This window comes from Trematomus bernacchii, unplaced genomic scaffold, assembly GCF_902827165.1.
Source record: "Trematomus bernacchii unplaced genomic scaffold, fTreBer1.1, whole genome shotgun sequence".
Taxonomy (NCBI): domain Eukaryota; kingdom Metazoa; phylum Chordata; class Actinopteri; order Perciformes; family Nototheniidae; genus Trematomus; species Trematomus bernacchii.
Window position 1 is genome coordinate 6,593,202 of NW_022987720.1, and position 27,369 is coordinate 6,620,570.

The window sequence follows — 27,369 nt, forward strand, 5'->3', positions numbered from 1 at the left end:
TTTAATTGTATTCAAATCCTTTTCAAATTTGACGACAAGCTAAATTCAACGTTTAGAGCACGAATATAAATAATTAGAGCTTTATAATGATTTAAAATATTCGTAACTATTCGAATGTCTTGAGTTGAACCTTCGTAGCAGTTTTTTAAATGTCATATAAACAATGTGTGCTTCCTTTACAGAGCAAGATGTGGGAAGTGTTGAAGAACAATCCCCTGTTTGCCCATGTGAGTTTCTTTTTCAATATTAAAATTGTTTTATTGATTATTATAAGATGTGATTTAACTTAGTAAATGCACCAAAAAAAAAGTGATTTGCCTCTTTGAATCCTATCGATAACCTAACATGTTAATAACCATTTGTCATGTATTCTTAGTTTTCAACTATTTAAAGGCATATCAAAACTGTGTATTTCCTATAGAATGTCAAAGAGATGTTCAGTGTATTAAACTTTAACATGACAGAGATCTAACTGATGTTTTAAAACATTTCAGTGGCAAAACGATTCAAGAATTTCCGGCGTTTTGTGTACGACTATGAAGCTGAGACCTCTAACGGCGTGAACGGAGCTACTGACAACAAGAGCGGCCCCAAAGTCTCCTGCAAAGTATGTCATGACCATTACTGCTAGCTGTGACTCTAAAGTAGAAACAATAGTCCTAATGAAATGTTTAATCTGCTGCACAGGTTGAAGTTGAAGTGCCCCAGACCTGTAGCTTCATCCTGCGCACAACAGAGTGCTCTCTGAGCGAGATCTCTGGTGTGGACACAGAAGGAAACGCAGTGTATCGTCCTGCCGATGAAAATCAGGCTTTCACATCTGCCATGGCCAAGTAAGTTGTTATGTTTCCAGCTAAAATGTAAAACTCATCTGTGTTATTTAGCTCTTAATCTGGGGACTGTATGATCAGAAAAGTGGCTAATGATAGGAAAACCAAAGAAAAGGGATGGGCTGAATGCCTGGCAGGTTGTCAATAATTATGTGTCCACGTCAACAGGAACGCTTTGAAGATTACAGTTGAAGGACACCTCCGTGTTCAACTCTACCCTGAGGATGACGAGCCTGTCAACATCCTGAACATCAAAAGAGGAATCGTCTCTGCTCTCATCGTGCCAGTAATGGAAGAGGAGAAGAACAAACAAATGGTAGCTCATCTTACTGTTTTACTGCCTTATTTTAGTTTTGTTAGTATTTACAGCAGTTTCTAATCAATTCAGGACAGGGTGGAGCTTGATCCTGATCATGTTGTAGGCTCATGCTAAGATAAAGAAATTGCATAATAAAGAAGATAAGCGGTGCCTGTCACAGGTGATAAAACCTCATGTTCTCACGATGACACTCTTCAGCTGCAGGGCAAAGTCCTAGATAAGTTTATCTTGCTAATGGCCTCACCTGCTCTCATAATGGGGGGCAATCTTTTAGATCAATGGATAATCAGATTTAAGGACCAACAAGCAACTTTGTGTTTTTTAATTGTTTCCTCAGTATTGATGATGCCTCTTATAATTTTCAGGCCACCATTCATGGAATGTGCCCCACCGACTTCAGCGTCAACGCCTCAGAGGATATCGCCACCGATGTGACTGTCAGCAGGGATCTGTCCCAATGTGACTTTTTCATTGCCCGCAGGCAGGTCACCAGTCCTCTGGCCCTCATCACAGGCATGGTAAGTGATGAAGTTACATTTTCATGGTATAAATCCACTTACAAAGCTAGTAAAATAAACACTCATTACTACTGATGTGAAGCTTTGAGATGCTATTTTCATATTATTTTCATTACTTTCCAACAGTCTGCTCTTGAGAATCTAACAAAAATGTATTTGTCTCTTCACCATCAGAACTTCCCTCTGTCCAAGATGATTAGCAGCACCCAGACTTGCAACTACCACTTTGACAACCAGAAGAAGCACATGACCAGCGGTACCTGCACAGAGAAACACATCTTCCTGCCCCTTTCCTACCAGTAAGTTTAAGAAAAATAATGCAGGTATCTTATTCACAAAATCTTATGGTATCAAAGTGACCTTTTTCTAAAGTGGGTTGAGCGCCATGCTAACAACATTTTTTGACAAGTGATTTTTCCTAATTTAATATATGCTTTAAACAGAGGCTCCAAATTGGTACACAAAGGCTCAGTGAATAGAAGTGAAAATGTATTGTAAAGTAAATATAATTGTTCCTACGCGTTCCTATGCGTCAGCACAGACATTTTGTCGAATGTCAAACAGCAATATCTTGACTAGTTTTTATGGGATCAAAGAATTTAGTCATGATCCCATTGGCATCCAGAAATGAGTGAAACTGAGTAAGTGAACTAAGGGGGGTGGGCTCTTTTCTAAACTTAGTCTGATGGGAGGTCCATAGTCATACACTTAAAAAGTAATATTGGTATGTAAAATGAAGTGTAATCATTTCCTATTTATGACTAATTTGTTGAATTTGTCTCATCTTCCGCAAACAGGAATGAATATGGAATTTCTACTGTGGTGAAGCAGACTGTGACTCTGAGAGAGACCTCCAAGATCAATGACAGAATCTTTGAACGTGGTGAGTGTTACAAGAAAAATAAATAAAGAAATGCTCAGTGCTTTAAATGCGTTACATTTGTTGCATGCATTTTCTCACATTTTCTTCTGTGATGACTCTTTACAGATGAGAACAAGTTTGTGGAACTGGCCATGGGTGTTGCTGACGATAAGTCCCCTGTGCAGACCAAGGATGCTGTCATTGCCACCATGCAGCAGCTGAACACCCTGTCACAGACCACTGAGGGCGAGGAACGCGCCAGCCTCTTCCACAAGCTGGTGTCTGAGCTGCGTGGCCTGAAGGTCGATGTACTCGGATCTGCTACTGTTGAGATGATGGACATGTCCGCACCTCTGGCATGGCAAGCTTTGGCTCAGTGCGGCACCCCAGAGTGCACCAGCGCCATGCTGAAGGTTCTCAGGACCTTCGAAGATGCTGCTCTTGAGGTTGATGCCAGTGTGTACGCCCTGGGACTGCTGCACAACCCCTCCTCTCTCATGGTGAAGGACATGCTGGCAATGGCTCAGTACAAGCAGAGCAAACCCATCATGTATGCTCTGAGCAATGCAGTGAGGAAGTAAGTAAACCTTTATTTGTTTCTTTTTTTTAATCTAAAGAAAGTCCTCTTCAATACTCTAGCAGTGAGTGGTGGTTTCTGTTGAAAATTAATGTCAAACTTTGTCTCTAGACTGTACAGGATTGAAGGTGTCACGCCCGAGATCTCTGCTGTCTCTGAGTTCATGTCCTCCCTCCTGGGCGCAGACTGCGCTGGGGATAAAGATCTGACCTTCCTGACCTTGAGGGTATGTACCCATCTTGTACACACAGGCCACTTAAAAACTTAAAAAGGCACCATCCAGTTCCACGTTTTTTCTTACTATCTATACTATTCCATCCAGGTTGTTGGTAATATGGGAGATGCAATGGAGGCAGCCGACCCTGCAATAAAGAACACCCTGCTGAAGTGCATGAGACAGCCTGCAACCACACTGTCTGTGCAGCTGGCTGCCATCCAGGCTTTCAGACTTATGTCTCCTACTGATGAGGTAACTAACGCCCCCCTCCACAGATGAACACTTGCTTGAGTCCCAATTGTATAGTGTTATCGAGATTCCGCAATGACTAACACTGTTGTTTTTCTATCCAGATTCGCTCTAACCTCCAGAGGGTCTGCCAGTACCCCAAGGGTGCTGTGCAGAAGCGCCTGGCAGCTTACCTGATCCTGATGAGAAATCCCCAGGATAGTGACATCGAGATAGTGAAGAAGCTGCTGAATCAGGAGCAGAACATGCAGATCAAGTCCTTTGTTACCTCCCACATTTACAATATCATTTCCTCCACTGATCCAGAGACCATGAAGTAAGAATGGAACACCTTTCAACTAACAGCACAATATATGCTTTATTTAATGGAAATACTGTGGTCATTTAATAACCAAACTTCCTAAATTCAGCTGATATTTAATATTCTGTTTCATTATTTCTCCAGGCTTGGAAAGAGGATCGTGGATGCCCTGGAGGACACTGAAGTCGCCACACACAGTGACTACAGCACAAAGTCTCGCAACTACAAGCTGGGCATGGCCAATGAGAATGTGCAGGCCGCCATTAAGGGCAACATGGTCTTCGATCCCAGTAGCCAGTTGCCAAGAGAGGTGCTGCTGGAAACTACCCTGCAAGTTTTTGGTTTTGACATGGATCTTTGGGAGGTATGTAACACTGTAGGTCATAATAATCATCAATGTGTTGCTGTTTCAAATAGTTGTTTTACCCTTACTGGCAGAAAACTATAGAATAGGTATTTTATTACTATTTGGTCTGTTGGACTTTTTAACAGTATACCAATCTGCCCCTTAAATATTATTCGTCCATGAGGCAGACTTAAACACACTAAACCCACACTGTTTCTGAACTAATCTTACTTTTTTTTAATAGATTGGCATGGAAGGAAAGGGCCTTGAGCCAACCATTGATGCTTTGTTTGGAAAGAACGGGTTCTTCCCTGACACATTGGGAAAGGTTATGTACTGGACTTTGGAAAAGATACCACCAAAGATGAAACAGGAAATGGATAAATGGGTATCTCCCATGGACACAGAGGGACGCAAGGTAAATATTGTGTTTAATTTATGTTTAACTTTAATTTATGTTTAACTCTATCAGTTAAGTTGTCATTTTTACTGATATCACCACATCTAATCGAAATTTTCCCTCAGGTTCCCGAAAATCTTGTAAGAGAAATTGTTCGCAACTTCAACAAGCTGGTAAAGGATCTGCAGAGTCAAGAGTCCCCAGAGGCCATGGCCTACCTGAAGATTATGGGAGCTGAGCTTGGCTTCATCAAGGGCAGCGAACTGAAGTTTATTGCTGATAATGCACAAATGTATGCAGAGATTTTCCTGAAGACCATTCCTTCCAAGGTACTGTTCTATACTGTTGTTGTTGTTGTTGTTGTTGTTGTTGTTGTTGTCTAGTATTTTTCTTTTTCCACATCAAGATAGATTTCATGTTAACCATTTTTCTTTTTTTAAATCAGGTTATGGCTAAACTGATGTCCAACACTGACAATGAGCTCTTTGCCCATTACATCTTCATGGACAACAAATTCATCATGCCAACAGCATCCGGCATGCCTCTGACATTTGCTCTGTCTGGCACCTTCACTCCTGGAGCAAAGGGAGGCATTCGCATGGCTCCAAACATGGTACGTTTTAAACCTATCCTTTATTGATGTTCTTCCTCAATTATGTTGTATTTTATATATATCAATAACAATTGTTGTTCTATTATATTAGCAGTTTCATTTTACATTATTTCATGACTGTAATGTATTAAATCAAACATGTTGTTTATTTAACAGCAGGAGCTGTTGTTCAAGCCCTCTATTGGAGTTGAGTTTGTGACTCAGATGGGAGTCCATGTCCCTGAATTCGTTGTGTCCGCTGTTGAGATGCACACCAACATTTACCATGAAAGCACACTCAATGCCAAGATTACCATGGAGCAAGGCCAGGTCAAGCTTTCCATCCCCGCCCCACAGGGCACCACAAGGGTTTTGAGCATCAGGTAACAAAAACCATAAAGTACATAAATACATGTTATATTTAATAAATTAAAGAGTTTTACAAGTAAATGGTAGTATTTATTTCTGCATCTTAAACAGCAATATTGGAAAATGGAAACTGATGTTTGTTGTTTTTTCTTTGAAATAGCAATAAAGTGATGATTGTGGGCGGTGGCCAGTCTGCAGTGATCCCCCACACAGAGGGTGAATCAAGCTGCAAACCTCTCTTCTCTGGAGTCAAATACTGCACCGAAACAATCCGCGCCACAACTGGTGATAAGACTGCTGTTCCTTTCTTCCCCCTGAATGGAGAGACCAAGTAAGTTGTTCATTAAAAATATGTCAATTTCATATCATTTTAATATCTCCTCTGTAATTTACTCGTTTGTCAGTAAGAACATATATACTGTTTAGTAGAAGCAATCAGCCAGAAGTCTAATACACAATTACTTCTAGACCCACAGTACAACTTCATAGAAGCCTTACTTGAGAGAGAGACTTAAACTTTGTTTTTATCACCCTAGGTTTGCTTTGGACATCAAGCCTTCTGACGAGGTCTCTGACTACACAGCCACCATCGCCTACGAACTCCTCAGCGAAGGAGAGGAGGGTCTCCAGAAAATCGATTCTCTGACATTGGCTCTGAGAGCTGAGGGTATGATCATCTTTTTTGGAAAAAACCTTCATAATTATAAAAGTTATTTTATGTGGCATTCTAACGTCCTTATTCATTTTATAGGTTTACATTAGTAATCAAGTTATACTTTTGCTTGCTATAGGTTCTCAGCCATCCGAGGCCACAGCCACTATGAAGTACAACAGGAACAAGAATGTCTTCACCACCCAGATCCAGGTACCTGACTTTGATGTTGAGGCCGGCGTTAAGATTGGCATGACTGACAGCATTGCCAAAGGCCAATCCATTGTCCTCGAGATCTCCAGCAATAACGTGCCCCAGCTCTCTCTGATTGGCAGTGCCAAGTGAGTAAAACAAGCTAAAATATTTGTTTAACACATCTACATTTTAATATTACTCAGAGCTGAGTACTGTTACACTCACATGTCAACAACAGCAAATGCATGTTTTTATATAGTGGTATTAACTGAATTGTTTTTGTTTTAAATAATCACAGGCTTCAGGCCATGACTGATGGCATGATGCAAGTTCAGTTGTTGGTCCCCTCACTGAAGACTGACGCTGCTATCACTGCTACCATGAGAAATGCTGATGTTCTCACCCTTGAGATCAAGAGTGATGTCAAGCTCCCAGAGACCTCCTCCATTCAGGCAGTCATATTCAAATATGGTATGTCTGTTTGAAAAAAATATTTTAAAATGTCTTTAAAGATAGATGTTAACAAAACAATGTCTCAAATGGAAACATAACATGTGAAATGGTTTGTATCTCAGGTGAAGACCAGGCTGAGGTTCAGTTCACGTCCAACATGAATGCAGATACTAAGATCCTGGTGCCTTACACTGAAGCCGTCCAGGCCTGGCTCGGGCAGCTTGCAGAGGATGTCATGGACCAGCAGGTTGTCAAGACCGACATGAAAGTGCGTCATGTCATCAACAAGGCAGTCGAGGTGAAACGAGTATAATAATTACAACTATTTGAGCAGACCTTGTTCTAGTTCTTGTTCTAGACTAAAGCATGAAAACTGTGCTGCTTTTTTATCAGGCCAGTGATATCTGGATGAACAAGATCTCAGCTGATGTTCCCTATGTTGAGACTCTGAGGAACAAGATTGCAAGTGTGGAAATGCCCTCCATGCCCTCCATGCCTGAAAATCTATTCATGAACCTGTAAGTAAACACCACATTTAATACTATGAATGTATATACATTTTTGTAAATGTCCTTAAAAGTTTAATGTCTGTTTAAAGTTACATAATAATCAATGTTCCTCTCTAATAATTTCACCAGGGATAGCAACATCATATACAAGTTCAACCAGGAGCGTTTGGCCATCACTGTCCCCCTGCCTCTAGGAGGCAAATCATCTGAGGAGCTAAGGATACCTTCAATGGTCAACTCTCCACACATCTCCGTGCCTCAGCTGGAAATCGACTTTGCCTCACGGGAGATCCAAATCCCCACTTTTACCATCCCTCTTGAATATGATCTCAGCCTGCCTCTGATGGGCAAAATGGAAGCATTTGCCAAACTCAACAGCAACTATTATGACTGGGAAGCAACTGCATCTGCTGGTAACAGCAGTGAAGAGACTCCTAGCTACATGGCCAAGTTCAGCGTCATGGCTGAAAGTCCAATCAAACTTCTCTCCTTCTCAACTGAGGGTAATTTAATATTTATTCATGCTTTAATTTGTAGTTTTTTTACATTTTCAGTTCAATTCTATGGACACAACAACCCATTTGATGCTAATTAATGTTTTACTGTTTTGTCTTTTTTTAAAGGAGCTGCAACAATCACTGACACAACAGAAGGCAATATGAAACTCAACATTGATGGTTCCCTGAACACCATGCTCCTGAGCACAGGTTTTAATGTGCTTGAAACCATTGCCGTCACAGAGAGTGTATTGTCAACAGGAAGGTATAACATCTATGCCACCTCTCCTGTGGGTCTGGACACATCTCTGACTATTACCACCCAGGTCACCATAGATTCCAACATACTCTCTGGAGATATCAACACAGACGGAAGCCTGACTGTTGGACCCATGGCTGCCAGCACCACTTATCTCCACACTTTCTCTGTTGAGCCAGCGAAGAAAGAAGCTAAACTGGAGAGTACACTGAGGGTGAACTCTGAAATCCTGAAGGTTGCCAACAAGATCAAGGCATCTTATGCAAACGAGGAACTTCTGATTGAGTCTAACACCAACATGAACACTGAACCAATCAAGCACACCACCAAAGTGAGCCTTAGCTACAAAGATGTCAAGCTTACCATCCAGTCTGACTCTGTGACCAAGGCTGATGAGCGCATGGTTCGTAGCCAGATGGAGTTCTCTGCCTCTGATGGACAGACCAGCCTCAGAATTGAGAATCAAGCTGATGACAGCGAGAACCGTGCCTACTCTTTGCTGACTGGGTCCCTGAACCCCTCCGGCTTGGAGATCAATGCTGATGCATCCCTGAACATCTTCTCAAGCCTTGCCTCTCACAAGGCAACATTGGCCCTGAACCAGAATGGCCTGACCACCAGCTGTACAACGACTGCTCAGTATAGCCCAATGACCTTCGAGAATGTTTTCCATGGTGGAGTTGACACATCTGGTGCTACCGTGTCTATCACCACCAAGGGAGCCATTAAAGATAACAAGGCAGAGCTCAGTGTTGAAGGAAAGCTTGCAAGCAAAGAAGTGTATCTCAACTCCATCCTCAAGGGTGATCTCTTTGACATCAACACCCTGAACAGAGTGAACTTCAGACTGAATGAAGATGGCTTGATCATGTCCAACAAAATTGTTGGATCTCGCAATGAGATGAGGACTGAAAATATCCACTCACTGTCTCTCTCACTGGGATCTTTCACCCTCAACTCAAAGACTGACAACTTCCTTGACAACAGCAACTCATACATGCATGACATCACAGTTAACATGGAGCGTTTTACTGTTGCAGTTAATGTGAAAAATGACCTGAAGATCATGGAGATTAACTTGGTAAATGATGCCCATTTCAAGGCAGAGCCCTACAACCTGGAGCTGACTGGAACAATGAAGGGAGCGTTTTCAGAGGAAGAGCTGAAGCACACTTACGAAGTCAAGTTTGTCGATATGGTCCTCTCTGCAAAGTGCACTACAAATGGTAAACTCATGTCTGCTCAGATGGCACATACCACTGATATGGAGGTTGCTGGTCTGACCGTGAAATTCGACAGTGTGGCTAACTTCAACTCACCAGCTCTCCGTTTCGACAGTACAGTCAAAACTGTTGCTGAACCCTTCACTCTGAATATTGATGCCATTTTCAACTCGAATGGTGCAGTGTATCTTTATGGTGAGCAGAGCGGCGAAGTATACAGCAAATTCCTCCTGAAGGCTGAACCCCTGCTGTTCACACAATCATTTGAGTACAGAGCCTCAACCAGCCATAAACTGGAGAACAGACCCATTATCAACACCAACATGGACAACAAGTTCAACAGCATGCTGAGTTTCCAAGAGCAAAGTGTCAGCCTGAAGATGGTATCCTCCGTGGATGAGCACAGTTTTGATCAAGAAATGAATGCCTTTAACAACGCAGAGAGATTGGGTATTGAGATGTCAGGAGCTGTTTCAACCCCCCTCTTCAGTGAGGCGAATCAAGAGTACGCCATCTCTGGATTTGTGAAATACGACAAGAACAGTGACAGTCACTTCATCCAGATCCCATTCATTGAGCATCTGCCTGCAGTTATTGAAAATGTAAAGACCACAATGATGAGGATGATGGGCCACAGCATTGAGATGCTGAAAGACATCAACACCAAGTATGAGATCAGTGCCACAATGCAGAACAAAGTGTCAGAACTGAAGGCTGTCATCCTTTCCATCAACTTTGACTTCACACTTTTTATGAAAGAACTGACAAAGTTTATCAACTCAATCGAAAACTACATGTCCAACCTCACAGACAAATTCCCAACTGACAAAGTCATGAATGTGATCAAATCAGGGAAAGACGCCATCATGGCTTGGATCAAGAAGCATAACATTGCTAACAACTTCAATATAATGTATGCCAAAGTAGAGGAGATCCTTTCTAGCTATGAGGTGGAGAAGATGATTGGGGCCATTATGGATGAGGTTGTTAAAATTATGAAGCAGTATCAGGTAAGGGAAAAGATCCAGTCTGCATTTGCTGTTATCAAGTCAATTGACATCAAGCCCTTGCTCGAAAAACTGATGGCACCTGTTCAGGACCTTGTGAATGAACTGTATACCTTTAACTTCAAACAGCTGATTGATGACATGACAGACTATTTCATGAGGATGGTTCAGAAAATCAGATCTTTTGATTATGACACATTCACTGTGGAGTTGAAAGAGAAAGTGGCAGATATGAGCAAGATTCCCTGTTTTGGAAAACTCTCCGGAGAGTTGAAAGTAAACATACCACAACTCAAACTTAAGACCACTGCTGACTTTGAGAACACCACAATTACATCAGACACACCAGAGTTCAAAATCAACCTTAACTCACAGGCTACATCTACTTTGCAAATCCTCGACTACACCATCGATGCCAGTGCTCATTTGGCTGCGCCGAAGATGAGTCGCCTGTCTTTCTCAGAGAACATTAAACTTGATCAGTCATGTGTCTCACTTGACCACAAGGGATCAATGACTCTCTATGGCCTGTCAGCTCAAGCTTCTGCTGACACTACTGGAAAAGTGAACACTGAGGTCTTTGTTGCCGAGCTGGTCAACAATGCATTCTTTGCAATGGAAAATGGAGTTTCTGCCACTGTGGAGACTGTCTACAAACATGACCTCAAAGCGCCCCTCTACAGAAATTCCCTAATCATGATAAATCAAAAGAATGTCCTCCAGATTGAAGCTGGAACTGCCCGTCTGACCGTTACCAATGTGGCCAATGAAAAATGGTCAGCGCCAATTTTGGACATCGAAGATGAGATAAACCACAAGAGTGACATGGAGGTGGTCATGGATCTCCACACTGCCAAAATCACTTTCACTGGAGCAACAGATAGCATCTTTTTCAAACTGAATCAAAATGTGGATGCCGAAATCTGCATCTTCCGCCACATTATTATCAATTCCAAGTTTGAGACAGAAACACCTTTCATGAAGGGGAGCGTTGCAGAGGTCAAGTTCCAGGCTAATGCTGGAGACATGAAAATTGATTTAACTGCCTCTCACAGTGTTGAGCTGGCAGGAAAGGTTGAAGGAACTCTCTCAAACTCTGCACTCGCTTTGATCACACCTAGTGAGCTTATGTTTGACACCAAGAACAAGGGAAATGTCAAGATTACCCTTCCATTGAAGCTGTCTGGAAAGATGGATCTCCAGAATGACATGTCTTTGACCCTGAACTCTGAAATGCAGCAGGCTAGCTGGAACGGTCTGGCTAGATTCAATCAGTACAAATACTCCCATTACTTCACCATGGATAATGGTGACAGTGAAATTAACATATTGTCCCAGATCAATGGAGAAGCAAATCTGGATATGCTAAAGGAGCCCATCACCATTCCAGAAATGACTGTGCCATTTATTGGTTTGACGACACCAAAAGTGGAAGACTACTCTCTGTGGGAAGACACTGGCCTGAGCAACCTCCTGACCACTACTCAGCAGACATTTGACATGAACTCCAAGCTGAAGTACATGAAGAACCCTGAGGTGATTACAATTGACATCAATGTGGAGCCACTCATCAATTTCATTAATAAAAATGTCAAGACTCTGCACAAGAAAGCGCTCATCCACAAAGATAAGGCTGCTGTTGTCCTGGTATCAACTTATGAAGAAGCCAAGGCAGAGTATGAAAAGTATAGCATTGATTTGCCCAAAGTCATTACAATTCCTGCATACAAAGTTCCTGTGATTAATGTCGAGGTGTCCTCATTCACCATTCCCCTCCCCGACGCCAGTCTCATCACAATGCCTGCTCTGCATGTTCCATCTGCCCTCAGGAAGCTGACTCTTCCAAAAATCACTCTGCCCAAAATTCAGAACATTAGAATTCCAGTACTGGGGGATCTGACCTACGAGTGCTCCATGAAAACAGCAATGGTTACTCTCAAAACTGATGCCAGCATCCTTAACCAGGAAAGCATTCTCATTAAATTTGATGCTTCCTCAACCTCTGAGTTTGAGATTCTGAATGGAAAGATTGAGGGCAACGCCAACCTGAACAAAGTTGGTGGAATTAAAATGACCTCTGTCCTGTCTGTGAAACATTTAATGTTTGAGGGAAACCATGAGAGCACTATCACCTTAAGCTATGAAAATGTGGATACTTCCATCACCAATTCAGCAAAGATCAATCTACCTGTCCTGACCATGGAAGTCTATCAGGAGATTACTGGAAATCCAGAGGAAGGCCTTGTTGTCTCTATGTCCACTCCATCTGCAGGACTTGTTGCACTTCAGATGCAGACTAAGCGCCCAGCTCAAATTAAAGCAAGAGTCTACGGTCGCTACCCGGTAAGATAACTTTTCCTTATTAATAACCTTTCATTGTGATTTAATTGAAAACAGTATATTTATTTTTAGTAATATATTTATCCTTTTTTCCTTTTACCCCACAGTCCGAGCCAACAAACGACATTGATATCTTCGGTCTGAAGATGTCTGTGATGAACTCTGAGAAGCTGAACCTTCAGACAACCTGGAACATGGAGATGCCATATGAGATGGTGCTGGGACTGAAGAAACAGGTGCCCGCAGTCATGGAAATGGTATCTCATCCTGCTGTCAACACATATAACACCATCTACAGACAAGCGAGAAGCCTTGGGGGTTCTTTTGAGCAGGCTAAAGATCAGGGTAAAGAGATGTTCAAGAGGGCAATTGACAACCTTGCAGCAGTAAACCCTTCTATTGTTCTGACAACTGTCACAGATAATACCATTTTGATCCTCCAAGAGTACCAAAAGAAAGTTGCAATTGTCCTTGATGCTGTTGTTAAATTCCTGAGAGAGACCAAGTTCCAGCTCCCTGGGTATGAACAGAGGCTGTCTGGGCTTGAGGCTTACCAGGAATTTAGTACTTTTATTGCTGATGTATCTGAGGAGGCTGTTCAAAGGGTTCCAGAGTATTTAGCATCCATGTTTAAAGCGGTCCTTGATTATGTCCAAGCCATTGAATTCACTCTTCCTGGCTCTAACCACGTTGTCATTGGTAGAGAAGTTCTTGATGACTTGTTTGTAGCTTTGAAGAAAATTCAGGACCAAGTTATTCTCACTGTTAGGAAACTGGGGGAAATCCAGCTGGAAGATATCATTAATAAATTATCTGGATTTGTGCAGTTTACCACTGAACAAAGTGAGAAGTTTCTGCAAACCCTTAAATCTCAAAACGTAGAAAAGCTCTCAAACTTTGTGTCTGAAGTATACGATGATGCCATCAACTCTCAGGTCCTGGCTGATGTTACCCGGCAGGTTGAAGAGGCACGCAAAATTGTTGTAGAATATCTTCAAGCTGTGAAAGCTAAACTCCAGAATATTTTGGCTGACATGTCTTTTGAACAGCTTCAAGCCGACATCCAGTCCTGGATTGACTTATTGGCAAAACGTGTGAACACTTTCCACAACAATGTCATTAAGACACTTAAGGAGAAAAGCCAAAGTATTGAACCATATGTGAGAGTAGGTGATAGACAGTTGGAAGTGAACATTCCTTTATCATTTTCCGCATAATTCAACCAACTGACCATGGCTAACCAGAATATATGTCAGTGTTTGTATTGACTGTATCTGTTGTGTAACCATAATGTTTATCTCTGTTCTGTTTTTCCAATTATTAATTTTGTTTGTTATTTCACAGTAGACTCCCAGTTGTTCTGGTCCTACCGTGCGCCCTTTGTGTCTTGTACTATTTAAAAACAATATGTGGCCTTCAATAAAGACAGTTTGTACTGCATATTTTACATCTCTTTGTATTTATTTTATATAATTGAACATAAGACTAAAACAAAACTTCTTTACAGACTTATAAAAGTAACAGAATAACTTAAAGTGCTAACATTTTTACACCACAATAACATTTCTTCAGCTGTATTATTCCAGCTAATGTATGAATTGGTATTTTCCAAACATTAAAAACAGTTTGAGTTCAAGCTGCTTCCCTCAAAAAGACTATATAAAGGGTAAAAAACCAACACAGCCTACTGAACAGGTCGCAATAAAGTAACATTTGAAAATGCTCACTATGCCCTGTCTTATGCCCATTAGTCATTTGTATCCTTGGGTCTAAATTTAGCAGAGACACAAATAGCATCTGTGAAACACATGCTCTCTTATCACAAAACGATGAGAACAAGTGAGTAAGGTTGACAGTTGTTGTAAACATACTATTATATGTAAAAGCTAAGTCTTAAAATGGATTCACCCTTTGTAATGCATGAATTGTGTTTTTCTTTGTGATGGCTATTGGCTATTTGTTATAATCAATAGTGTTCAGTGTATTTACTTAATCAAAAGTAGCAATACAACATTTGGAAAAATACATTATACATTCTTTTTAAAATCTCACTTATGTTAAAATGCAGAAGTTATATCAGCTAAATGTAAAATATCAAAAGTATATAGTCAACTCAATATAGTTAAAGAGAATTATTTTAAATATTAAATAACCATATTAAATATGCAATAAAGTATACGGAAATACTCGTACAGTACAACTACCTCCAATATTTACATCAGTAAATATACTTTCGTTACTTTTCATCAATAATCATAATACCTATATTAAAGTTATTGTTTAAAGTAACAAAAATCCCAAACATTAAGGTCACATAATTGTAGATACATTTATTATTTTACTTCTGACTTGGTTGAAACATATGCCAGCTTAACCCCAACACTAAGTGTGTGTCTTTAGTTTGAGAAAATGAGACAAAAAAGTGAGAGTAAAAGGTGGTGACACATTGATTTTTTATTGACTTTCCCAAAACATTACCGCTTGTTCCCTTATACTGTATTGTTTTTCCTCAAAAGAAATGTGCATTGTCCCATTCAAAGCTAAACATTATATCATTACAATAAAGTTGTCATGATAAACTCTTACAAACAAATATGTTTGGCACATTTCAGCACTTTTCTGTTTTCATAAAACATGATGCTCTGCCCTGTCTGATCACTGAATAATAACCTTACAACATTGGAAATCAGAGGCACATGAGGGGGGCCAGTGTGGGAAAATTAACCAGTCGAGCACAATGCATTCCTGTCCTGTAAGTCAGCAAAAAGCCCAGCAACAGAAGGCAGGGAGGAATGTGACTTTTACACCATTGTATCTGGTTTGATTTATAAAAGATAGTCTTTATAAACTTATTAAGATTTATCTTAGCAATTGTTGTTTAATTAACCACTGAAAAATGACATGTTTTAAGAAAAATGTTGTTTCTCTGTCACTAAAAGAACAACTTGTATAGTAAATCCACCAAGGATTTATATCCTGGATTCAGTGTTGCAACACCCTCTGTAATTGATGTTCATAGCTGTCATTTAAACCAGCACTCCCACTATCCTGTAAGAGGACAGCACTTTTGTTTAGACACAGATTAAACATGAGTTTAATTTATTACACAAGATGGAATTTTGGCTCAAATTCGTTAAATACTGATGCCAACTTCAAAGCTCCAACAATATTTTTGACATAACAAATTTGAGGTACATTCACAGTCATAATGGAAGACATTGATATGGAAAGTTTGAATTGTTTCTCTTAATAATAACTCAGTTTAACGCCTGTAAACACATTTTAACATCTTCATAAATAAAACAGTACTGTTTTTGTCAAAGGGATACCCTTTTGTGTAATTATCATAAGATTGTGGTTTAATAACATATGAAACAATTCCATTTTTTTCTTTTTAATTACCACACCCTTCCATTACCCAACATAACCCTGTTCTACTGGCTCATAGAGCTCCGACATGGCACATTCTTCTTTCTTGACATTTTCCAAGAAAACAAGTTTAACTGAGCATAGCACTCACATGCTAAACCATCACACATGCTTAATCTTCTCTTGGACATATCAACACCATAACTGTAAAGGAAGCTGTAGCTAAATAGAAAATGTCTACTACAACACAGCTGAGATATTCCAGCCTGTAAAACAGCTAGACCTGGATATCAAATTCAGAAACATGGTGAGATACTTAGTGCTTACAAAGGTTGGGTTCAGGAGAGATATAAGGGAAGATAGTAACATGCTTAGCAAACATAACAATTATATTTCTATTAACTGTTTGTACATTTTACAAGATACTTGGAATTAACTACACTGGACAATGTGGTTGGCCTTTTTTTAATGCTGGCCAATGTTTAGTCTCTTTGAACTTCAATGTTTATTTTACCTGTTGTAGGAACTACTAAACTAGGCATTTAATACTGGAGTCGACAACATACTTTTAACAAACCTGAGACAACTGATTTCTTTAACTGTAAACTTAAGCTATGTCTTTATTCAAAATGGCGCAAAACATCACAAGAAACTATACAGAAGACCTCAGGCATCCTTGCTCTGACTTGAACTTCTCATAACACTTTCTGTGAATCACTGTAGTGTCCAGATGCTGTGCAATTTCACAAACTAAATAGTCATTGTTTACAATACAAAGTGGACATTAATATCGAGTGCAATTTTTTTTACTGCTTTGCTTATTACAAAGTATAACCTTGGCAGAAGGCAGTGGCCTATGCAAACACTTTGAAACACAAAAAGTAAGCAATTTTAACCTTGGCTCGAAAGCAGGCCTTTAGAAAGGACATGTCCTCATTATTACAAAGGGGATAAATAAGGCATCCACTGATATTAAGCTTGTCCTTTTTACCTCTTAACCTGCCAGACAGGGATCATGTGACAACAAATAACATGCTGTAACCAGTGCATTTCACAGACACACGCCCCGATATCAACCCATCATCGAGGGTGTTGAAAACAACCTGTTTGCAGTCATTGGGTTTGGTTCGACCAAGGTCGTGTGATTACATGGGAGTATCCAAACCATTGTCTCTGCCCGTACATGTTAAGACACAGATCCCAGCGGGGGAAGCATATTGTCTGCGCGTCACAGTTGTCTGCGTCGATTCACATCAAAACACAGCATTTGAGACAACTTCCTGATGGTATTTTGCGTTTCTGCAAGGCAGCCCGTGTTGCGGTTTCGAATACCTCCCAGATCCCCTCCTTGGTTTTGGCAGCGCACTCTAAATAGTCATATGCGCCAATGCGCATGGCCATGGCCCGGCCATCCTCTGCCTTCACGGGCTCCAGCTTCAACCGGGACAGCTCGTTCTTTACGTTCTCGTCGTTGCGCAGATCTTTCTTGTTGGCCACTAATATAATGGGTACATTCGGACAAAAGTGTTTGACTTCAGGGACCCACTTTTCTGGGATGTTTTCCAACGAGTCCGGGCTGTCCACGGAGAAGCACATCAGAATGACATCGGTGTCCGGATAGGAGAGGGGGCGCAGCCGGTCGTAGTCCTCCTGTCCAGCTGTGTCCCACAAAGCTAGCTGGACTTGTTTGTTTTCCACCTCTATGTCCGCCACATATGTCTCAAACACAGTCGGAACATACACTTCAGGAAACTCGTCTTTGCTAAATACAATAAGAAGACATGTTTTCCCACATGCGCCGTCCCCCACCACGACAAGTTTCTTCCGTATGTCAGCCATTCCTTCCTTTTTCCTACTGCTCGCTTAAACGTGGCATCAAACACACAGATGTGCCCGGTGTAGTCACTCCTTCTGCCTTTAAAGTCTAAATGAGACGTATCCCGTAAAGCACTCCTGCCTCCTAATTCCAGAAAATCGACCAGGAACAGTGCGATCTCTTTATAAAGCATAGGGTGGTTTCCTAAATATAGCAATCCAATCGGAAATAGGGAGGTGAGCTCACAGTTTGTAGAGGAAGAGGTGATTGGATCTCACCGAGTTCCCTTATGGAGAGGAGGGTCATGGACCACGAGGACAAGCCCGACCCAGGATCAGTTTAAATTATCCGAATCAAACTGCATAATGAACACGGCTTTTTTTATTTTATTATTCCTCTCTAAGACGACGTGTTTTATGGGCTGCTCGTCATTAAACATTCCCCATATCCGAATTTAAACATTATATATTTGGTTAAAGATAATCCTTTGTCCATACAAGTCTAGTATTCAATACGCTCTAATTCAACTAAAATATATATTTAAATAAGAAGTTTTTATGGGAAATGCTTATTTGAACAAAATGATGGATGTCAGGTTGCTTATCAAATAAAATACATCTTGCCATGGTGTACAAAAGGTACGTGGGGAAGGCAAATTCAATTCGACATTGTTATACGCATGTCTACGTAGTTCACGCTATTTACAGGGAGGGGGCACTAGCGTAGGCAAACTCTTAGCTTTGACTATCAAGCCTTGCTAAATCACCGCTCTCTCCAAGGAAACAAAACAATATAGAATTGGGTTGACGGCGTGCTACAAGCAGAGACCCTCTCTCGACAAGACAACGCGTGAGTATCTCCTCTTTATGTGTTCAGGGCAAAAGCTGTGCAAAGCGACTATTTTAAACGCGACTGCCGTGCTGTGAGTATTTCCCCTTTTGTTTAGCGGTTAAGGCCCCTCTGTTTGGAACTTGAAGGGGGGCCATGTTGTTTAGACACTCAGTGTTTGCTTCATGTTTTAGCTCACACAACTTGGCAATAAGCGTGTGCTAGCTCCGAGCTATTTGGGTTTATTTGGCGTGTCTGCATTCAACCAACGCTTTATTACGAACCAAGGAAAATTTACGGGTTTTCCATCTAACAGGTGAGCCCACACGCTACTGTAAGACAATAGTGAATTCACAAATGTAACTTTGATGTGTCGCCAAACCAATAATAAACAGCAGGCCCCGCTAGCGTTAGCTTTTTAGCTGGCTGCTAATGCTTCAGTGAAGTATCACTTGAGAACAATAAACAAAAACGATATCAGCTAGTACCGACGAAGACGTGCACTGTAACAAACATACAATGCTATGCAACACATTAAGGAATTGCTAACTATTAAACATTTGGAAATATAAGTAACGTAAATAATCAGTCAAAGCGGCTAGGCTAGCTTGCTTGTTAGCAACGGGCTAGCAGGCTAGGTTAACATCGTTAGCTTGATTGAAGGCTTGCCCATCGGTTTGTCACATCGACTAGTAATGTTGGATATATCAGTGCAGCTAGTAAAACATTACCGATGGTTCTTGCAGTGGGAATATAATACGCAATGTTATGCGATAACATCGAGTGTTTTTGCATCGCTAGTAACATTAACATTAACGGTAGCGTTTCGTTTGCCATGATCACCAGCTAACACTAGCCTAAAGACAACGCTAGCTAGCATTCATGCATCAACATGCTCGTCAGTTACCTGTTTTGTTCTTGCCTTACCCATTCGTGAATGATTAAACCGTCGAAATTAGACTTTCCATTTTATGTAACTGCCCAGTTTCATCCGTCAACTACATTTTGAAATCTTGTGCAACATAAACTATTGTTATAGTCGTAGCACGAAGTTAGCATCTCGGGAATTAGTCATTTCCCGGCGAAGAAAATAAGTGGTAGCCTACCTGTTATACATGTAGTAATCTTTTGGTTGAAAACTTTCCCTTTAATCTTTTATAAAGGTGTACTTTTCCTCACAATAAATTCAGCAATAACGCCCACATGTTTTACTTGCAGCATTTTATTTCCTTACTGTATATGGTAAACTGTCAAGTTGAAATTGGTGCTACATTGACTTTATATAAATAAAAAGAAGGTACTTAAACCATATTACTGACTTACTTAAAGTCTATTAAAAGTAATGATGTTTTTACTATGCAGAAAAGCACAAAAGGGGGATGAAACGAGTCTGAATACCCATGTCAACATAACATTTGTTTGTCTATCTTCTTTGTTTTGTGTAGGCTTTACCGTGGAATGAGCGTTCCATGCAGCATCCTAGGTATGAATGACGTGGCCTGGCAGGAGACAAGAGGTGGGATGCTGCATGCAAATGGCGCTCCTGAGTCCGTAGGTGTCAGAGTTCACGTTGGAGTAGCTGGACAGGCTGCTGTAGTCCCACATTTACAGGGAATGGAAAGGGTTGTTCACCCTACCCCGGGTACCCCACAGCCTCCACTGAGTGGACGGTCTCAGGATGACGCCACCGTTGGATACTTCTTTCAGAGGCAGCCCGGGGAGCAGCTTGGAGGTTGCACACCCAGCAAGCATCGCTGGCCAACTGGTGATGCTAATCATGTTGATCAGGTAAAGCATTTGCACTTAGTGTTACATTATTTGATTTAATTCAGGTCACATGCTCTCTTTATCCGTTATGTTTTACACCAGATGCCAGACATTCATCAATAACCATCAATATTGTTTTATTGAAATTGGATCTCTTGATCTAAAATCACAGGCTTTTGTTGGTAGAGGGTAATGCTTTAGGGTGCAGAATTTGTCTCCGATATGCCAAGGGGTTGTTCTACTTTCATTAAATACAAAGGACTTCTACATGCAAAAAAAAGGGTTTGTTGGTTAAAGAACATTGTAGACAACTGGCAGGTTCTATTGACTAAAACAGTCAATTGTATTTGTTATAGAAGTGTAATCGGATTAATAACAAAAAATCAAATGGAAATATTTACTACAGTTGAGTTGGTGCCTTATTCATTAATTTGAATTTATATTGGGTCCGATCCAGACGTATTCAGGCAATAATATATCAAGAGGAAAGGACTGTCGGTCCAGTAAGACCTTCTCTGTAGAACCCTCTGAAGACTACCTCTACCAGCCAAATAAAAAGAATTGAGGCGTCTTAACAAAAAGGACTGAGTATTAGTTTCTCCCTGCACACTTTGGTTGAGAGGTGCGGTCAACCCTGGACAGATCACCAGTCTGTCACTGGGCCACCTCAAGACCCAGGTATGTTAGGGCAGCAACAGCATTGGTTGTTTAAAAAATGCAGCCTTCTCATTTGCAGAAGGCAAATCTAGTCAGACCAGGGGCCTCATTTATAAAGGGATATACGCTCAAAAAATGGCGTACGCCAGTTTCTACGCAATGTTTGCGATTTATAAAATACTAACTTGACGGGAAAATGTGCGGTCCTCCACGCAAACTCTAACCCATGCGTACGCACTAAGCACAACAACGGGAGAGACGAGAAACTGCGACACCGTTGGCAGAAGGAAGAATGGAGAGAAATATGTGGAAATAATACCATAAATAAAATGTTACCTCATTTATCATATGAAGAATTCATTTTCAAACATTGATTAAAGCCAATCTTAAAATGATTAAACAAACGCCTGTTTGCGACTCCTCAGTGCACACAAAAACATAACTTGGAGAAATAAATAAATACGGTTATTTAAAAGCACCTGGAATATGTTGTGTTAATGTTATGAAATGTTTTCTCATAAATGATGCGGTAAGCAGGAGGACAGAATTGCGTCTAAACTGACGCCGTTTTGCTTTTCTATAGGTTGTAGATACGAGCATGGTTTTATATACTATCACGTTTAATCGTGTTTTATGCCGTTTGCCAAGACTTGATAAGTCGCTCGTGAAACACAGGAGGTATGGAAACTAAGAACACCATATGTGGTAAATTGTACAGCTAATATAACACAACACATTAGTTGTATTTCCTTTAACTGGTGGATTATGGATATATAGTTGCTGATCGACAGCTGGAACACAAACCACCAAATACAAAAAAGTTATTCAGATCCAGTCGTCATGACTCCACTCCGGAGGGATTCCCCGATCATTTCTTAGAGTTTCTCATCAAGGGGGTGTCTCCTGTCCCCGTTACAAACACACTGCCCAGGAAGGTTATGTGTATTTTTTTTGTCATTAACTTTTTTCGGACCACTTATTTATTTATTTTGGTGACGATCCGACCTCCATGCTGCTACTCTGGTTCAAACTGCATCCACCAAACATTATGATTTATCTCGACCTTCCCAAAATAACCCAAATCTGACACGGTGTGAGATGTCTTTTTTTAGCTGTTATCGTCATTTCCTACGATCTTCTTCATGCAGTCAGTGAAAATGAATGAATGAATGGGTGTTTCTTTGACTATTTATAGGCAAATATGGGCGTTACGTGAAGCCTGCAAAAGCTGCGCCGCATTTCTTCGCCGGTACGCAATGTTTTGTGAATCGGAAAATGTCGGAACATTTCTGTACCTAATTTTTTGCTTTGTACTACGTAAGCAACCTTCCCACGTGAATCCTACGCAAGGCGTTATAAATGAGGCCCCAGAGCTTTGTCCACTGTTAGCACAGCTGCAGAGTGACTGTCGCTATGATAACCAGTCTAACTTCTAATACCCTGTCTACCAGAATTGAACAGCTGTGCAGTGTTTTGGCATCTAAACAGTTTTGAGATTTCTTTCTTTGTTGCACAAACTTCACTTCCTGCATTGAATTTGATCTTCTTACAGGTACCTGTAGCATCACATCCACCTCACTTAACCAACATGAGTTTGGGCTATAAAAAGACAATGCTGAAAATTAAAAACAAGTTCATGTTTTGTTTTTTATTTAAAGTATGTTTATTAGGATGGACTAGACTGGAATTATTTCACTAGCTCTATCCAACCAAAACCCAACCAATAAGCTATTTTGAAGGTTTGATATGTTTTTGTGATTTAAAATAAAAATATCTCTCTTTTATCTATTCTAACACTTATTTCGGGCCAACCTTCTAATTATTGAGACGCATGCCATGGGGCCGAGATATAAACCCATGTCAGGTCCATTGTATGCATTAATAAGGGCCTGTTGAACAATGTTTCGGTGTAACCTGTTTTCTGTGTGTTTTTATTTTACAGCTGTGTCTGTCTGGGTTAATGTTGCATTACATCAGTGTTTTGCCTTAAAATATGACCCTGCTTATCATATGTAACAGAATCAGGATGGTCCGGAGGGAAAATAAATTGGGCGCAGCTCTTCTGTTTTGTTAAGTCCTTTTAGTGTTCTAGTGCTATGATTGTTATCTTGACATTTAAACATCCAAATTAGTTCCAGCATCATCAGCCTCAGTGCAGAAAAATGAACAATGGCTCATTCAGTTTATGAAAAATCCTCCTGGATCTGTACTCTGGTGATTAGGATAACTTATGGAAAGCTAATTAGGCTTACACATTTAGAATTACACATTTCAAAGGAAATGTGGATGTATTGTGGCCTATTTTATAAAGCACCTTGTTGAAATCCTCAGTATTGAACATGCTTTTGTTGGCTGAGCAGCCGCTTGAAATATTCTGGTTGTTTAGGTTTGTCACAGAACCTAATTTTTTTTCAGGGTAAAATTGAACAAATACCAATTGCTACTTAGTGATCAGAACATATCTTTTTTGTCTCCTCTTATTTAGTGCTTAAAGCTGTTTGGTTACAGTCCATGTTTTCTTCCTTTGTCTCAGGTCCGTGCTGCAGATGAAATGAACTACGACTTCCAGGCTCTTGCTTTGGAGTCGAGGGGCATGGGAGAGGTAAGAGGTTTTCCTCCTAACGTCTGTCTATTTTCAATTACAGTACAGAGGTTTTTTTTTTATAGAAAAATATAGTATGAGGGGGCAAACGTCAGTTCCGGCCAAAATTACGAGCCCGCCCACTTTCGGGTGAAAATAATGCATTACAGCGAACTGGAAAATAATAGATTCTTCATGTCTTAAAGCTGCTGAGTCAGATATTGCTCCTCAAACAACAAATGAATCCCGAGTTATGGTTTCGTTACTTCCTCTACAGAAAAAAAGGACAGTAAAAGAAACAATCTTATTCTGAAATCACAGTTTAAGTGTAGGCCTTCTGCCTGCCACTCGTCCACCGACCGACTGGACATCCGTCCCCTATTTATTCGGAGTTCCGTAAAAACAAAACTGTCAAGGCCGCCTGGCTGTCTATTTGACACGGTTTTCAAAAAATGTTTGGAGTAATTATAGTTTTTGACAAACCGAGATATTGTTTTCTGGCATCACTTTAACATTTTACGGGGAAAATTGACATTTTGTTTTGAGGTATGTAATGAAGGGAGATTTTTGATTGAGTATTAGTAATGGGAAAATGTTTATCCCTAAACATCAGATTTTAAATAAACTGGTTTGCATATTTTACATATTACATGGCATAAGACATCTTACTTACTCATCTCAAATTTCTACAATTTATTTGTAGCATCTGCCAGCAAAAAAGCTATGGGATTCTGATGAGCTGGCCAAGGATGGAAGGAAAGGGATGCTTCTTGGAGAGGAGTGGAGGGACAATGCATGGGGAACATCACGTGAGTGGCTCCTATGTCTTTATTGTATTCTCAAGTAGCTATAATTTCAAGATCAAGAATTCATTTTAAGACAAATTTCATGGCTGAAAATAGCACCACTGATCACCTATTGACATTGACTTTGACTTTCACTGTTGCATGACTATGACTGGGTTGTTTACCCAGCTTGGTTTATGTACACGACTATTACGATGTCTGATCACAGCTTTTCATTCAGATCATTCAGTGTCTCAGCCAATCATGGTGCAGCGGCGACCAGGCCAGAGTTTCCATGGGAATGGTGATGCCAATTCTGTGCTTTCACCTCGCTCAGAAGGCGGAGGCTTGGGGGTGAGCATGGTGGAGTACGTCCTGAGCTCTTCTCCTGGGGACAAGATGGACGGTCGCTACAGGAATGGAGGCTATGTAAGTTTAGCTTTTTATTTCAAAATGGGGCCATCTCTTACGCAAATAGTCTTAACCTTTTTTTTATGAATTTAGGGTGGAGCAGATGTTGATCAAGATGGGAGAGAGAAGATTGATGTACAAGAGAAAGTATCCCCCTTTGAAGAGGACAAGAGCCCAGAGAAGGTGGGAGATGAGAATGATCCCGCTAAAGCAAACGGAAGAGGTCTACTAAACGGCATGGACAGAGACTGCAAAGATTTCAAGTATGTTTGTTCTTCAATCAGAACTCAAATGGCTATCCAATGTGATTGAGATGTAAATTCGTTTTTGAATCCTTATCTGAAGCTCTTGTTTTAGATTATCCTTCCATTTCAAGCCTAAACATAATAACATTTTCCAAATAGGCAAGTTAATTTAAATATAAAAGCTAATCGTCTTAACAACTATAATAGACCTTCTTCCTAAGGAAAAGTTTCCTTCTAATTTGGTATTTGTGCTTCTTTGGTTTTCCAGTCCGACTCCTGGAAGCCGCCAAGCTTCCCCTACTGAGGCTGTGGAGAGAATGGGTCCCAGTCAGCCAGGTATGGAGATGATGGCACAGCACCACCAACATGTCCTCCAACAACACAACCCCGCACAGAACAAGGGACCTGAGGACTTCCAGAACCAGGAACCCCAGAACATGGGAGGCATGGAGCAGCAGGCCGGAGTGGAGTCGCTCCAGTTCGACTACGCCGGGAATCAGATTCAGGTGGACTCCTCAGGAACTCCAGTAGGAATGTTTGACTACAACTCTCAGCAGCAGGTTGGTTGAATCGCACAACACATCCTTAAAGAGAGATGATTGTAAGATCATTCAACAGATTGTGATCCTTTTTCTTGTTTTCTTATTTTATTTGGTCCAGTTGTTCCAGAGATCAAATACCCTCACGGTGCAGCAGCTCAGTGCAGCTCAGCAGCAGCAATATGCCCTGGCTGCAGCCCAACAGCAGCATCTGGGTGAGTGGGACTGTGCATCTTCCACAGTGTGCTGTGTAATATCGTTCAACTACTTTTCTGTCTCTAGAGATCTGTTTTCAATGCTGCATATTCATTTGATATGGAAATATAAAATAATTACTGTTCCTCATAATACGCAGCTGGCCTTGCTCCCGCGTTTGTGCCAAACCCTTACATCATTAATGCTGGCCCCCCTGGAACCGACCCCTACACTGCCGCTGGTCTGGCAGCAGCAGCCTCGCTTGCAGGTGATCATACAGAAACCATTTTCAGCCTTTTTTGAGCTCTTGTTAAGGCTTTTGTCTTTGACATGCACTGCTCTTCTGTTCTGATTGAGTTCAGTTGATTTGTATGTAACATCACCATTTCCTTCAGGCCCCACAGTGGTCCCTCCACAGTACTATGGTGTTCCCTGGGGCGTGTACCCGGCCAACCTTTTCCAGCAGCAGGCTGCCTCAAATGCCAATCACTCAGCTAATCAGCAAGCATCCAATCAGGGACAAGGGCCAGGCCAACAACAGGTAAGAAGTGGATTTGATCAGAGGATTGTTTTGCAAAAGTGGCCCTAAAAAGCACCTGAATGACGAGTTGCACCCAGATTAAGCAATCTCCTAAACACCACTCAAAGTTAGTTAGCGCAGATTTATGCAAGTCTGGTTTATGTCATGACTTTGAAATGCGCTCAATACGTCAAGCACGGATTAGTTAACTTCACATTCAAGAACATGGCCATGTACAGATGGACTATAAAGGTCATGACAACCGAGCTGCACATGTTAAAGTATATTATATTGAGATTCAAATATTATAGTTGGAACAAACGAAAACACTGCCACTGTTTAACTAACTTCAAGATGGCTGCCCTCTTCATTAGACATATTTCTGGGTGTGGGTTTCTTTAAATTACATATTGACTTAAAATCATATATGATCTTAGATTATAAATTCAAGTGCAGTTCATGTCAATATACAGTTCAAATTAGTAATAACTGTCTGTATTTATCTTCCTGTCCTTGGTGTTAAAAGTGGTTTTGCCGCTATTGGAAACCAATGGTCGCATTCCTCTGTGCACCAATCAGAATTGAGGAAGATTTGAATCAAAATGTGATGCCAGTTTGGGGGTTGTTTGTTTATGTTGCTAGGCATTTGTCAATCAGAACTGCTAGAACCAAAGCCACACAGTCCTGATGAAGCAGATTAGCTCAACTTTACCATAAAAAGCTAAATATGGTTAAACTCTGCGAGTGCCTTTGGGGAAGCTGTAGTTGTGACCATGTCCTCCCCGTCTCCTCCCAGGTGATGCGGCAGGGAAACAACCAGCGGCCCCTCACCCCGGGGCAGGGACAGCAGAGTCAGCAGGAGTCTCTCGCCGCAGCAGCTGCCGCAAACCCTGCGTTGGCGTACGCAGGTATGTCTGGTAAGTACACCACTACTTACAAAT

At 40.9% G+C, this 27,369-nt stretch overlaps 1 pseudogene; it reads left to right on the forward strand.

Moving 5' to 3' along the window:
• Positions 1-27,369, forward strand: part of LOC117492888 — a 36,967-nt pseudogene that overhangs the window by 266 nt on the left and 9,332 nt on the right.